At 37.2% G+C, this 15,064-nt stretch overlaps 1 protein-coding gene and 1 pseudogene across 4 annotated transcripts in view; both read left to right on the top strand.

Annotated features, from left to right (window-relative positions):
* GUCY1A2 (guanylate cyclase 1 soluble subunit alpha 2) overlaps nucleotides 1–15,064 on the top strand; it is a 413,705-nt gene that overhangs the window by 55,564 nt on the left and 343,077 nt on the right. The gene's annotated exons all lie outside the window — the stretch shown is intronic.
* Nucleotides 6,232–8,957, top strand: LOC309636655 (palmitoyltransferase ZDHHC7 pseudogene; annotated as a pseudogene). Its single transcript has one exon. The product of its transcript is annotated as a palmitoyltransferase ZDHHC7 pseudogene (transcript).

The following is a 15,064-nucleotide window of genomic DNA, read 5'->3' as shown; positions in this document are numbered from 1 at the left end:
TTTTTCTCTTGGGAGCATTTTCTTCTGAATCTTATGACAAGCCTTTTCCCATTTATCCTGCTAAATTTCTCCGCACTAAGCTTCTCTTCTTTACTGAAAAAACATGACAGTCATTTTTCTTTCTTACTTTTTAGATCTTCTTTGTTTATATCTAATGTGTTATTGCCTTATCACTAGCAGCTTTCTGTCTTGGACCTCTTCCTTATGTGGGAGAGCAACCTCTCACATCCTAAATTCTTCAGATTGTCTGTTGTTCTCTTTTCTGAATTTTTTAGTAGGTAGGTTTTTACTTTTCTTTTCCCTTTAAGTTTTTAAGAAATAAACTTTTAATTTTAGTATAGTTTCAGATTTACAGAAAAGGTGTGAAGATAGTATAGAAGGTTCTCATACATTCCACACCTATTTCCCCTATTATTGACAGCTTACATTAATATGGTACTTTGGTCCCAATTAATGAACCAGTATTGTTACATTATTATTAAGTAAATTTCAAGCTTTATTTAGATATCTTTAGTTGTTACCTGTCCTTTTTCTGTTCCAGTATCCCACTCAGGATATATTACATTTAGTCGTTAGGTCTCCTTAGACTCCTCTTGGCTGTGACAGTTTTTCAGACTTTCCTTGTATTTGATGACCTTGATGGTTTTGAAGAGTACTAGTCAACTTGCTTTCAGTTGTCTGCTGTGTACTTTGACATATGTCCATCATTATTGTGTGTGTGTGTGTGTGTGTTTTGAGCACTTCCCTACTATCTTGTATTATAAGATGCTCCAGACCCATCTTGTATATTTTCTGCCTCTGTCATTTCTCAAAGTCATTTCTTAAAGGAGTCTCAAAGGAGTCCTGATTCCTTTTGTTGGAGAATGGTGTTGGAAACCAAAATCTGGGTACTTGGTGTACTTCTTGCTATTGGGGTGTTGCTGCTTCTAGGCTCTCTCAGTTGACAGAGCAAGGAAATATATATGTGTATATTAACTGCTATATATATATATGCCTGTCTATAAATATTTCTGTATTTCTATATTATGCTAAATATGAGTTCATACTGATGTCTTCAACTCTAACCCATTATCATGTGGATCATTCTAACCTTTCCCCCTTGCTTACTATAACCTCCTACTCCAGCAGTGAGAAACTTTGTTCTGTTTAGCCATTGATCTACATAATTGTTCAATTGCACTGTAGGAGTATAGTTGTTTCAGAATTGTTATTACATGCTCCTATGGGAAATGATTTTATCAACTAGAGTACAGTGTTTGTGTGCAATTTCAGAGTATGGATTTACGTATGAAGTTTTACAGACTCCACTCATTTCCAAGGTTATTTAGGTCAGCACCTTTCTACTCTACTACCTTCAGTGAAGTTTTTTTTTGCACTTGTAATAAAGTTTGTAATACAGTTATATTCTTTGTGTGACTTGATAGCTAATTCCTTTTTTCATTCCATTCTGGGATCTTACGTTCCACTTCTGGGATATACATATGTATATATATAAATATATTTATATACAAATATATATAAAAAATTTTTTTTTCTATATATATATTTAAAATTTGCATACTGTAAAGTTCACTTTTTGTGCTGTAAAACTCTATGGGCTTGATAAATGCATCGTGTCATGTATCCACCATTATAATATCCTATGAAATACTTTTACTGCCTTAAAATTCCTCTGTACTTCACCTTTTTAACCCTACCTGTTTCCCCCCAACAAATCCCTAGAAAATACTAATCTGTTTGCCACTCTATAGTTTTGCCTTTTCCAGAATGTTATATAAATGGAATTATAATAGCATGTAGCTTTTTCACATTTTTTCTGGGTTTTTTTGTTTGTTTGTTTTTTTGCTTAGCAGTGTGCATTTAGGTTTAGTACATATCTTTGTGCGGCTTGATAGCTCATTCCTTTTTTCTCTCTGAATAGTATTCCATCATAATAATGTACTACAGTTTGCTTATCCATTCACCTATTGAAAGACAGCTGGTTGCTTCTGTGTTTGGTGATTATGGATAAAACTGCTATAAACATACACCTGCAGGTTTTTATGTAGACATGTTTTTGAATCAGTTAGGTAAGTGCCTAGGAGTGTGATTGCTGCACTTTGTTTAGCTTTGTAAGAAACTACCAAAGTGTCTTGCAAAATGGCTGTTATCACTTATGCCTCATCCGCTCCAGAAACTGGTTTGTCAGATTGTTTTGATTTTAGCCATTCTAATAGATGTGCCTTTTCCCTTGAAGTTTTAATAAACAAAAACAGCACCTGCTATCTCCTTATAATTTCAACATATACAAACTACAGTTAAGAATTTTGTTTTTCTGTTTTGTCATTATGAGTGCTTTTCCAAGATTTTATGACTGATTTAGAAACTGTTTAAAAAATTATTTCTGGTATGATTAAAAATCATACCAGAAATTATCCATGGTGCTAACAGGCAGAATATTTCTCTTTGATTTGGTAAAAATAAGCCCCTGGAATGGAGTCAGCCACTGTTATATAGTAGAAAATGAAATATTTTATGTATTTAGGTGTAACTTCTAAGTGATATGACTTGTCATCCTATTTATTGAAGATGTTCAAAATATCAGTCTTTGCTAATATGCTTACGCTCCCCTCATCTTCAGGTTAATTTAGTTTGAATTCCTTTCAACACTATCAGTGGCTAGTGAGTCAAACTTGCTTAACAAAACCTTCTTTTTTTACTCAGTTCATTTTCATAAGCAGGTTTTGTAAGCCTCTTAAACAATCTCCCACTGCTCTTTTCTCAGGAAATAGTATAATTTCCACTTAATATCTGCAAAATTCCTAACATGGGAAAATTACCTGTGACTTAGAAGAAATGAAAGCACACTTAGGTCAGCCTTTTTGCATGGGCTTGTGGGGAAGGCAGGAAGACTATGAGGCTGTGATGTAAGAGTCTGCTGCAATACTTATTGACCTCTCTACTGCTTCTATTACAAAAGAGTAATTTTTAGTTTTTCTCTCAGTTAGCAAGAAGTTTATTCTTTCCTTACTATGGGAGAAAGATGATTGTGGGCGCATACCACTTCCTATGTGAAACTCATAGGTCATTTTTTTTACCATCTCTTGGAACAAATTCATAGTGATTTGGCATATGTACTTTTAAAATTTAAATACCATATGTTTGTGTTCACTCCTTTTGAATCTTTTAACTCAAATGAACACACCACCTTCTCTCCTCCCCTCTCTTTTCCCTTTTTATTTTATGCCTTTTATTCATTAATTTAATTATTTTTATCTTAGGTCTACTTTTTCTTTGTTTTTTGGCCCTTTATATTCTCTGATTTTATTGCTCTTTGCTACAAATCTCTAACTTTGACTGGGCTATAAATTTTAATAACTAGTTAATTATCTTGAAAATTAATGAAAATTTTAAGTAAGATTAGAGTTAAATTCAAATATCCTAGGTTCTATGCTAGATGAGTTTTCATTCTTATTAACCTTGAGTTTAGATGTTCAATCAATTTTAAATGTTTTGGCAGCATTTCTATCACCATTTATTTAAATTAATTTGATGAACGGAACTTTATGAGTCAGAATAAAGATGTTACTCAAATTAAGGCTTGTTATATGATGTATTCCCTTTATTATCTCACAGTCAATCTATTTTCAAAAACAAAAATATGAATCTTTTTATTTGCTTTTTATGAGCCTGTTCTGTTAAAGATTCTCATATGTTTTATTTTCCATTTGGGGAGCTATGATTATGTATTGTGGATGATTTTTATAGGTGTTTTGGAGTTCTCTTTCCCTATTTCTGTTACCCATAATGGTAGGTAGTTAAAGTGAGATAAGAGATTCATTTCAAATGTAGTATGATTGAGCCCAAACTTCCAATTCCTGGCCTATCCTGTTTTTCCACCAAGTCTGATCTTAACTTTACAATAAGAAATGGTAATTTTCCTTTGTGAAGAAAGGAGATGTAGGTTTGGAAATATTAGTCAGAATTTTTCCCTGTGATACATGTGAATTTTATTGTAGCATTTGTGGACAACTTCTATATTCTTATTCACCATTGTTGTGGTCCAGACTTGGTTGGAGTTGATTGTTGGGAGATAGAGAATGGTTGGAGAGATGAAGGATTGAGCTTCACTTCCCATGTAGAAAAGAGGAGTCAGAAGAACCAGCTGTGAGTCCCCACAGAAGAGATGAATCATTGATGGTATGAGGTAGAATGTTATTTGATGTAAGGGGAGTGTTGTTGATAGATGTGAAAAGAAACCAATGGAGCACATATAGCATCCAGTTGAAGAGAAAAACACGTGTGATATTCATAAGCAAGGATGCTGAAATAATTCCTGACTCGTACATACTGGTCAGGATTGAACATTTTCCAGAGCTAGATGAGGAAAAAAGGAAGAAAATCCAACTCTGAATATATGTATATTTATTTTAACATTTATGAATTTATGCTTTTGCCCTTCCTAGAGAGATATTTTTTGCATTATTACTTTGAATTCTAATCCCAGAAGTAATTGTCTCCACTCCAGACTCTAGAAGAGTAGATTCCACTAGTGATTGTACAGTAGGATCATCTGGAGAAATTTTTAAAAAGAGGCTTGTAGACACTATATTCAAATATTCTGATTCATCATATGTAGAATGGGGACTGAAAACTTGTATGTTAAAGATAATTTCCCCAGGGGGAATGACCGAGATCCTGAGCCCTCCTCCTTCCATGGGCATACCAAAATTACAACCACTTAATGAGCACTATTGATAAGAAAGACCAGAAGACTAGTAGAAAAGATCTTCTACAATTAAAGATGTAAAGAAGGAACCACAACATGATGGGCAGGAGGGGCTGAGATGCAGTATAGACAAGACCCATACCCCCTGGTGAGTGACCCACAAGTGGGAGGATAATTACAGTTGTAAAGTTTCTTCCCAAAGACTGAGGGGGTCCTGTACTGGGAAGACAAGTCCCAGAATGTTTGGCTTTGAAGACCAGCTGGGCTTACTTTCAGGAGACACACAAGGCTGTGGGAAATAGAGACTCCACTCTTAAATGGTGCACACAAAATCTCACATGCTCTGCGACCCAGGGCAGAAGCAGTTATTTGAAAGGAGCCTGGGTCAGACACACCTGCTGATCTTGGGGAGCCTCCTGAAGAGGTAAGAGGAAACTGGAGCTCACCCTGGGGACATATTGACGTCAGCCATTTTGGAGAGCTTATTCTACCATGAGGACACTGGTGCTGGCAAGTGCCATTTTGGAATCCTTCCTGTAGATTATTAGCACTGGGAACTAGCCTTGCCCACTAGCCTGTCAGTGCCAGTACTGGGACCCTCAAGTTAAGTAACTACCTTGACAGGAACTCAGCCCCAGACTCCCTGCACCCACAGCCACCCTGGGACCTGGCCCTGTCCACTAAAGGGCCCAAGACCTGCCCCTGCATACCAGTGCACTGACACTAACCCTAAAGTAATCAATCACCAGAGGGCGGACACCAGCTTTGGGCTCCATGGACCCTACAGTCAGCTGTGTCAGGAATCAGCCCCACCCATCAGCAGGCTGACACTATATCTTGGAAGACTGTCCCCATAACCACCCTTGCCAGATGTGGCTCAGCCCACCAATTGACCAGCACCAGCCCTGGGACCACCTGGGGCTCTGTGGCCAGTCACCTTATGACCCAGCCTCACCTGCCACTGGCCAGCAGCCTCTGTACAAGGCAGGGCCTGGAAAACAACCCAACTGGGGGCTAGCCATGCCTACCAGACTTGCCCATAGTAGTCAGCCTGCTACAACAGAAGGACCTATGCAGCCAACATAGGGGATACCCTAGAACCTATAGCTCTGGTGACCAGGAAGGAGTGCACTGCTGGAATGCGTAGGACTTCTCCTGCAAAAGGTCACTTCTTCAAGGTCAGGAAATGTAACAACCTACCAAATACACAGAAATAAGAACAGCAAGTTAGGCAAAATAAGGCAATAGAGGAGTATGTTCCAAATGAAAGAATAAGATAAAACCTCAGAAGAGGAACTAAGTGAAGTGAAGTAAGCAATCTACCTGATAAAGATTTCAAGGTAATGATTGTAAAGATGCTCAAAGAATTCTGGAGAAGATTGGATGAACAGAGTGAGAAGTTAGAAATTTATAACAAAGTTAGAAAATATAAAGAACCAAGCAGAGCTGCAGAATACAATAACTGAAATAAAAAATACACTAGAAGGAATCAAGAATAGATTAGATTAGATTAGATTAGATTAGATTAGATGATACAGAGGAACAGATCAGCAAGCTGGAAGACAGAGTAGTAGAAATCACTGAAGCTGAACAGAAAAAAGAAAAAAAGAATACAAAGAAATGAGGAAGTTTGAGAGATTTCTGGGACTACATCAGTAGTACTATTTGCATTATAGGGGTCCCATAAAGAGAAGAGAGAGGGAAAGGGTCAGATAACATATTTGAAGACACAATGGCTGAAAACTTCCCTAACCTGAGAAAGGAAAGATCCAGGCCCAGGAAGCACAGAGTGTCCCAAACTGGATCAACCCAAAAAGGGTTACAGCAAGTTAGGCAAAAAGAACATTTTAATTACAATGTGTCTTGGTGTATTCCAAAAAGGAACACACCAAGACACGTAATTAAAATGGCAAAAATTAAAGATAATGAGAGACTATTAAAAGCATCAAGGGAAAAGCAAAATGTTAGGTGTAAGGGAACTCTCATAAGGAAATCAACTGACTTTTCAACAGAAACTCTGCAGGCCAGAAAGGAGTAACTTGATATATTCAAAGGAATGAAAGAGAAACACCTCCAACCAAGAATACTCTACCTGTCAAGGCTTTCATTCAGATTTGATGGAGAGATCAAATGTTTTACAGATAAGCAAAAGCTAACATAATTCAGCACCATCAAATCAGCCTTACAAGAAATGTTAAAGGGACTTCTCTACAATAAAAAAGAAAAGGCCAGCTCTCCAGGCTGGGCTCTGGCTCTCATGTGCGCTCGGTGGCAGCCTCCCTCTCACTAGCCCGTGGGACCCAGCTGAGCGGAGCTGTGGGCGGCTCTGGCCTGAACATGAGCGCTGCTGTACAATGTGTCCCTGCCTCCGCTGCTACAGTTGATGTTGCTGCTGCCGCAGGCCTGGAGGAGTCAAGGTGCCAGGCGACCCCACCTGGGCCTCGCATTCTGTCACATGGGACAGTAAACACCTTAAGATCCTGAAGAAAAGGCACAAAATGTTCAAGAAATGTTTAGAAATAAATTGTGAGGGAAACCATGCCATCATCAGGACACTGGCTCTGGGATGTCAAACATCATCCTCTCCTGACTGAAAATGACAACTACGACTTTTCATCCTCCTCTAGTTCATCAGTGACAGCAGCGGCATGATATGCACCATCATGATGTGGCTTCTGATCATATATTTGGACTTCATGGTGATGTTAGTTTTGCTGCTGCCTTCCAGAGACTTCTGGTACTCTGTGGTCAATAGGGTCGTTTTTATCTGCCTGGTGATGCTTGCCCTGTCGTCTTACCTGAGGACCATGCTCACCAGCCCTGGGGCGTACCCAAAGGAAATGCTATTAAAGAATACATGGAGAGTTTGCAGCTGAAGCCTGCAAACTGAAGAGTTTGCAGAAGAAGTGATCTACGAGTACCCCAAGTGCTGCTGTATCAAGCCTGAGCACACCCACAACTGCAGTGTTTGCAAAAGATGTATTTGGAAAATGGATCTCCTTGCCATGGCTGAACAATTGTGTTGGAGAAAAGAATCAGATTTTTTTGTGCTCTTCACTATGTACTTCGTGCTGGCATTCATGCACACACTTGTCCTCTGAGGGCTGCAGTTCATCCCCTGCATCCAAGGCAGTGGACTGAATGCAGTGATTGTTCATCTCTAGTCACTGTAATTCTGTTGATCTTCCTGTGCCTTGAGGGTCTGCTGTTTTTCAGTTTCACTGCAGTGATGTTTGGCACTCAGATCCACTCCATATGCAATGATGAAACGGAGGTTGAGAGGCTGAAGAGTAAGAAGCCTGAGTGGAAGCAGAGGCTGCAGTGGGAAGAGATGAAGTCAGTCTTTGGGAGGCCCCCCCCTTGCTGATCTGGATGAACCCCTTCGTTGGCTTCCGATTCAGGCAACTGCAGATAATATCCAGAAAAAGGGGCCCAAGTTCTCTACATGAGGCCCTCTCATCATGCTGCAACTTGTTAATGGACTTTATTTATTTGGGGTCAGAAATGGTATCAACAGCTCATTTGTGACCAATAGGGCAAATGGAACCTACACAAACCAGGTGTTACAGCAAGCAGAATTTATATATTTATTGTCACAGATGGGGATTTCCCACACTAGTAACTGGGTGGCACTCTAACCAGTGTCACCGTCCAGTAACGAAGGGATGTGGCCATATGAAGAAGCCAAACGTTATTATCTTCCTGTACAGTTAGGAGTTTTGTTAACATACTTGGCATTTTCTAAGAAGTTGTGTGGGGTATTACAAGGGTTATTAAAATTCTGTGTGCCAAAAAAAAAACAACAAACAAACAAACAAACAAAAATTCTGTGTGCCAGAAAAAACAAACAGTCAAACAAACAAAAAAAAAGGAAAAGAAAAGGCCACAACTAGAAACATGAATATTACAAAAGGACAAATCTAATTGGTAAAGGCAAATATACATAAAAGTAGTAAATCAACCATGTATAAAGCTAGTAGGAAGCTTAAAAGACAAAAGGAGTAAAATAATCTATATCCACAATAAGTGGTTAAGGGATAAACAAAATGAAATGATGTAAAATATGCTGTCCAAAACAGTAAATGTGGTAGTGGAGAGTAAAAATGCAGGGTTGTTAAAATGGACTTAAGAGATCAACAAAATAGAATTATCTATCTATCTATCATCTATCTATCTATCTATCTATCTATCTATCTATCTATCTATCTATCTATCTATCATCTATCCCTATCTATCTATCTATCATCTATTTATCATCTATCATCTATCTATCTACCTATCATCTATCCCTATCTATCTGTCTTATCTGTCTATCTATCTACCTATCATCTATCCCTATCTATCTGTCTATCTGTCTGTCTATCTATCTATCTATCTATCTATCTATCTATCTATCTATCTATCTAATGTCTGTCTTTCTGTTTGTCTATCTATCTATCTCATGGTAACCACAAGCCAAAAATCTATAATAAATACACACAAAAAGGAGAAAGGAATCCAAACATAATATTAAAGATAGTCATCAAATCACAAGGGAAGTGAACAAAAGAAGAGGAAAGAAAGGAAAAATAACTATAAAAACAACCCCAAAACAATTAACCAAATGCAGTAACTACATACCTATCAATACTATTTCAAATGTAAATGGACTAAATGCTACAATTAAAAGAAAGAGTGGCTGAATGGATAAAAAACAAGACCCATCAATATGCTGCCTGTAAGAGACTCATTTCAGAGCTAAAGAACACACTGAATGCAAGGGTATAGCAAAATGTATTCCATGCAAATGAAAACAAATAATTAAAAATTTTGCATAGCAACACAAAAGACCCAGAATAGCCAAAACAAACTTGAGAAAGAAGAACAAAGCTACAGGTATCATACCCCCTGATTTCAAACTATACTACAAAGCTACAGTCATCAAAACAGTATGGTACTTGCACAAAACAGATACATAGATCAATGGAACATAATAGACAGCCCAGAAATGCACCCACACTTACATGAGCAATCAATTTATGACAAAGGAGGCAAAAATATACAATGAGAAAAAGACAGCCTCTTCAATAAATGGTGTTGGGAAAACTGGACAACTATGTTAAAAAAATCAAACTGGACTACTCTCTCATACTGTGCACAAAAGTCAACTCATAATGGAATAAAGACTAAAATTTAAGGCTTAAAAACATAAAACTTCTAGAAGAAAACATAGGCAGTATGTGCTTTGACATCAGTCTTAATATTTTTTTGGATATGTCTCCTCAGGCAAGGGAAACAAAAGCATAAATAAATAAATGGGGCTACATCAAACAAAAAGCATTTTCACAGCAAAGGAAACTGTCAACAAAACAAAAAAACCACGTACTGAATGGGAAAAGATCTTTGCAAATGATATATCTGATAAGGGGTTAAAATCCAAAATATGCAAGGAACTTATACAATTCAACATCAAACAAACAGACAAACTTATTAAAAATGGGCAGAGGATATATATAGGCATTTTTCCAAAGAAGACATATAAATGGTCAACTGGCACATGAAAAGAGGCTCAACGTCACTATCATCAGGGAAATGCAAATCCAAACAGCAATGAGATATCAGCTCACACCTGTCAAAATGGCTATTCTCAAATAGACAACAAATAACAATTGTTGGTGAGGATGTGGAGGAAAGGGAACCCTTGTTCTCTGTTGGTAGGAATGTAAACTCTTGTGGCCACTATGGAAAACAGTATGGAGAGTCCTCAAAAAATTAAAAACAGAACTACCGTATGATCCAGCAATTCTACTCCTGGGAATATATCCAAAGAAAAAAAAACAAACAGTACTTAAAAATATATATGCACCTCTATATTTATTGAAGTATTCTCCACGATAGCCAAGATATGGAAGCAACCTTAGTGTCCATCAATAGATGAATAAAGATGCAAGATACACACACACATACACACACACACACACACACACACACAAAAACACACAGTGGAATATTACTCAGCCATAAAGAAGAATGAAATCTTGCCATTTCCAATAACACGGATGGACCTAGGGGTATTATGCTAAGTGAAATGAGTCCGACAGAGAAAGATAAATAATGTATGATATCACTTATATGTGGAATCTGAAAAACAAAACAAACAAACATAAAATAAAAACAGAGTTATAGATACAGAGAATTAACAGATGGTTGCCAGAGATGGTGTGGGGAGGAAAGAAATAGATGAGGGAGATTGAGAGGTACAAATTTCTAGTTACAAAATAGATGTGTCATAGGTATGAAATATACAGTATGGGAAATATAGTTAATAACTATGTAATTCCTATGTATGGTGACATATCATAGCTAGATTTATTGCAATGATCATTTTGAAATGTATAGAAATATTGAATCACTATCTTGCATAACAGAAACTAACATAGTGTTGTAGGTCAATTATATTTCTAAATCAAACAAACTCATAGGAAAAAAAGATCAGATTTGTGGATCAGACCAGAGGCGGGGGTTTGTAGGAGAGTGAGTTGGATGAAGGTGGTAAAAAAGTACAAATTTCTAGTTATAAGATAAATAAGTACTAGGGATGTAATGTACAACATGATCATTGTAATTAACACTGCTATATGTTATACATGAAAGAATTCTCATCACAAGGAAAAATTTCTTTTCTCTGTATCTTTCCTTTTGTATCTATGTGAGATAATGGATGTTCACTAAACTTACTGTGATAATCATTTCATGATGTATGTAAGTCAAATTATTATGCTGTACACCTTAAGCTTATACAGTGCTGTGTGTCAATTATATCTCAATAAAACTGGAAGAAAAAAAAGCTCCCCTGATAGTTCTGAACAATTGTGTTGGAGAAAAGAATCAGATTTTTTTATGCTCTTCACTATGTACTTCTCTGCAGCCATTACTTGACACCTTAACTCCAAGGCTAACCCTGCTCTTCGGCAAGGATGCCTAGTAAGCTCTAGTTTAATTCTTAAAGAATTTAGTACCAAGTTATACTTTCTGGTACTAGAGGTTCTAGAATCTGGGTTTATCTCTCGGTCTTATTTCTGAGAGGGGGTTGCTTCCTTGTACACCACTCAGTTCTTTTCACTTATTCTGTTTCTTTTCAGGACTTTTAGTTCTGCTTCTGATCTCTAAACAGGAACTGGAGCCCTGCTTCCACTCATTGCCCTTTGCCTTCTGGCTGCAGGTTTAATGCCTCCTGCTAGATGCCATGTGCTCTAGTGATGCCTTCCCCCCCCCCCCCGCCCCCCATCTCTTTATCTCTTTGCCAAGTCTCCTTAATGCTGAGGACTGCTGGCTTAGACTGCCACAGTCTGTGCCACACATTTATGATATCATATTTTTTTCTGATTTTCTCCTGTCTTTGCATAAGTGGGCATACTAGTTCTGGGTCAGTCCCTCACTTTCTTCATCCTATGTCATTAACTTTGCACAGATGTATGGTAGGTTGTTCTTCAGCGAATGTCAGAAAGAGTGGGTCACACATAGTTTTAGTAAAATGCTGGCTTTAGTAACATTTTTCTCTCCACCACTACTTGTACCAGAAATCCCATTAATCACCAGAGGACAAATTTAGCCTAGGTGGGGAAATATAAATAGAGTGGGCCATAGAGTGAGTTTGCAGCTGCTCTGGGAAAGGGAAGTTTTTACTTGTCTGTGAGCTTTAATAAAACAAAGTCATTTTAGGGTCTTTCAAAGGAGAGATCAAGAGGGATTTCAGCCAGACATCAAGCATAGCGGTGACAAATGAGCCTAATTTTTGTGAGTTACTCCACTGAGTGATTAGTGCACAAAAAAATTTTAACTGAAAATGCCTCTGATTGCTATCTTTTTTTCTACTTTTTGTTCTGTTTTTCCTGATTCTTTGTACTTCCTACAACATTCTGACACCTCTTTCTCCTCTTCATTCACTTTTAGTATTTAGGACTGTTTTTCATTTACCTCTGTTCTTGTTTTCATACCCTTTCTTTTTCATTATTTGGATACTCAATCCTTCATATTAATAAAAAGGAAGATGCAAATCTGCCAAGCATTTAGAAGTTTGCTTCCTTTAATTTGTCATTAGTTTTCTACTTTTGTGCTATATTTAAGCTTAATTTTTTAGATGGCAAAATTAGCAATCAAGAGACTCTACCTTGTTGCAAATCTATAAACTTCCTTAGTTTGTTTTAAATGATCACCAGGGCTTTAGCTGAGCTAAAGTTTATTGTTGTACTAACTACAGGAAAAGGTTTATTAATCCAGTGATATGTGTATATAATAATATAGAAAATGTTTACCTCATTAAAGAAGCAATTTTCAAGTACTTTGTTCCATCAATACAAATATTTATTGAGTAGCTACTTTTTTCAGTTATTGTTCTAGGTGCTGGTGACTAGCAGGGAGAAAAACAGAAAGTGGAGAGGCAGACAACAACAAAAAAACCCCACAAATAACAAAAATGATAACTTCAGAGTGATGTGCTATGAAGAAAATTAAGGCAATGGAATGTAAAAGAGAGTGGGGAAGGGCTTAAATAATTAATACGTTAATGATAATCATTTTTAATTCATTTACACAATTCTAATAGGATTTATACATGACTGTAGTGTTTATGCTGATTCAGAGTTCCAGGAATGAACTTTTTCTTTTTAAACACCATTTATCCTAATATGGAGGAGGTTGATGTAAGTTCTGGTTTCCCTGCTGTTGTCTGAGTAGCAACTACCTCTAGAAGGAGCCAGTGATGCTGTGTCATAGTATTTTGGGCTGGAAAATGTCTCAGCTGGTGTTCACCATTCCACAAATATTTGTTGGGTACCCTCTGTGTACCCAGGACTGTGTTGGTTCTAGAGACTTGACAGTGAGTAAGGGAAAGGGATAATCCCAGGCATGATCTCTGCCCTCTTAACACTGTCAGTTTAGAAGCTCATGGAAAGGCCACGTGACAGGAAGAATAGAACTTCTGTACTTAGTGTACAGAATGGAATGCTGCTTGTATGTGGCCACTGGAAGACAGCCATCCCAAGAGAAGTGGGAGGCCCATGCTCAAACTGAGAAATTTGGGATTCAGTACTCTTCTAAGTGGTGAGAGGGAGGACCCTGTCAGGAAAAAAATTCAAATCAAATACATCTTTAAGCTTTCTCTCACTGTCATTCTCTCTCTGTCTGTTCTCACGTGCACGTACATACACACATCCACCTATATACATCACTACATCTGTAGACGCACATATATATGTGTACATGCATATATACATGTATATATATATATTACACAGTGCTTTACTTTTTATGAAAAATTTTCACATATGTTCTTTTGTTACTCGTTAAAGTCTATAGTTAACTATTGTTATCTGATTTTACAGATGAAGTAATTAAGGCCCAGATTTTAAGTGACTTTCCTAAGATCACTTAGCTAATAAATGATTGAGGTTAGATTTGAATGTAGCTTCTCCACCTTCAGAAAGGGAGCACAGTTCTTTTCACCATGTCCAATTTTTCTCTATTTCTGAAAATAAATGGAAATTGTAACACATCTTCCATTTAGAAGAAACATGCCTGTTTCTTAAAAAAAAGAAAAAACCACCCCCCTCCCCCACAAACCTCTGTGTGTGCATGTTTGTGTATGTATACGATTTTACTGCATACTGTTGTATAGTACTCTATATTACTTCAGATAACTCCTTGAATTAAAAGTTATTTTATAAATAACTTTTACCAATGATGATTCTGACTATAGAATTATTTTCCTGTTCCCAAATGGGAGATAGGAAAAAGATAAAGCAATGGTTTTGAGCTGATAAAAATGGGGAGACTCCAGCTTATACTTTCAAGATGTGCTTCCTATTGGTCTATATATCTTTCTCTTCGACTTGACTGTAGGTACCAAGTGGTTAGGTGCCGTGTTCAATCTTTTGTAACCACACCAACAAGGAAGAGTGGCTGGAAGGGTAGGTATCTGAGAAATATTGTTTGAAAGACAAAGAAAGACTGAGGAATTGTTCTAGAGGAGGGAAAACGAAAGACACAAGACAAACAAATGCAATATTTGTTGATCCTTTATTGGATCAACAAATATTGACCCTTTATTGGATCCTGGACTAGAAAAAAAAAGTAGCTGTAAAGAATATTATTGGGACAGTAAGGAAAACTTGCATTTGGACTGTGTTTTAGGTAATAGTATTGTACCAGTGTTAAATTTCCTCATCTTTATGATTTTACTGTGTTTTTGTAAGGGAGCATTCTTGTTCTAAGGAAATACACACTGAAGTATTTAGTAGTAAAGGGGCATGATGTCTGCTACTTACTCTTAAATGGTGTGTATGTGTGTGTGCCCATGAGAGAGAGAGAGCGCATAAT

This window comes from Balaenoptera physalus (genome assembly GCF_965194825.1).
Source record: "Balaenoptera physalus genome assembly, chromosome: 10".
Classification (NCBI taxonomy): domain Eukaryota; kingdom Metazoa; phylum Chordata; class Mammalia; order Artiodactyla; family Balaenopteridae; genus Balaenoptera; species Balaenoptera physalus.
This window is presented reverse-complemented; position numbering and strand designations above follow the sequence as displayed.